Below are 1,373 nucleotides of genomic sequence, written 5' to 3' on the forward strand. Positions count from 1 at the left end.
GTAGCATTTGTCTGGACGAATGAAACGCAAAGGGCTTTCGATAATTTAAAAAGAGTTTTAATTAATTTCCCTGTCTTGAGAGCTCCTGATTTTGACCTTCCTTTTTCTCTTGCCACGGATGCAAGTGACGTTGGTGTAGGAGCGGTGTTGTTGCAGAATGACGAGCAGGGAGTTTCTCATCCTGTCGCATTCTTTTCAAAAAAATTGTCCTCCGCCCAACGTAGGTATTCAACTGTGGAGAAAGAGACACTTGCGTTAATATTCGCTATTAATCATTTTCAGGTTTATCTCTCCTCCTCAGATACACCTATTAAGGTCTTGACAGACCATAATCCCCTGACCTTCATCAGCAGATACAAAAATAAAAATCAACGATTGATGAGGTGGAGTCTCATGCTGCAAGAGTGGAATTTAGAATTTTCCCACATCCCAGGAAAAGATAATATTGTTGCCGATTTTCTCTCTCGCAGCGTTGAATATTAGTTGATTGACAGAGGGCTATGCAGTTATTAAAGGTAGTATCTGTATCGTTCTAATTATGGTGTGTGTGCTGTTGAGGTGGGCACGTAGTGAGTAGAAGTAAATGTATATTTAAGATTTATTAATCATGGTTTGTTTACAGAAGACTATAATGTTCTGGGTATATGATATAGGATCTTTAAGGTTAAAAGGTGAGGGTGATCACTGGTACTTTCCAATGATTGATTAATTAGATGGGTCATGGGCTCACGGGTCTGTAGCACAACAGCCGTTTTTTAGGCGCTACAGGCTGGTGTATGAGTGGTACCCTAGACTGAGTTAAGGTTAATCTACTAAGGTTTAGAGGTGTCAGGTACGATAAGGTTTATAATAAGCTAAGAAAAGAGATAGGCACTAATCTGGTATTCTGTATTTTCAGGCTAATAATTACGCTTCATCGAGTTTGTTTGTTTGTTTGCGCAGGGGAGTCTTGTGGTGGTCTTCTCTGTGTCGTTCGGTGTGTGTGTATGTATTGGACACTATGGTGATAAGTGTGATATATAACACTGAAATAGACAGTGGTTTTTGTGATCAACATTTAATGATAGTGAGTGATGTGTATCCCTGAAAATGAACAGTGTATTGAGTGTGGAAAAGGTTATAGCTTTTGGACTATAATTACAGAATCCGGTTGTTAGTGCAATGACTCTTAATTAAGTTTATTAACGATATGAGTGATGTGAAATTTTTAGGTTGGGTGCCTATTTATCAGATGGTGATGTTTTGGTTTTCTGGTTTTGGAAAGTTTACTTGTGATTAATTTAGGTTTAAGATATTTTTTTAGTATCGGTTATATATTGCTATCCTTGTGAGCTGCAAACCTTGGTACTTGCCCCCCTCTTTCCTTTTGTTTG

The sequence above is a fragment of the Palaemon carinicauda genome, chromosome 14 (genome assembly GCF_036898095.1).
Source record: "Palaemon carinicauda isolate YSFRI2023 chromosome 14, ASM3689809v2, whole genome shotgun sequence".
Lineage (NCBI taxonomy): Eukaryota > Metazoa > Arthropoda > Malacostraca > Decapoda > Palaemonidae > Palaemon > Palaemon carinicauda.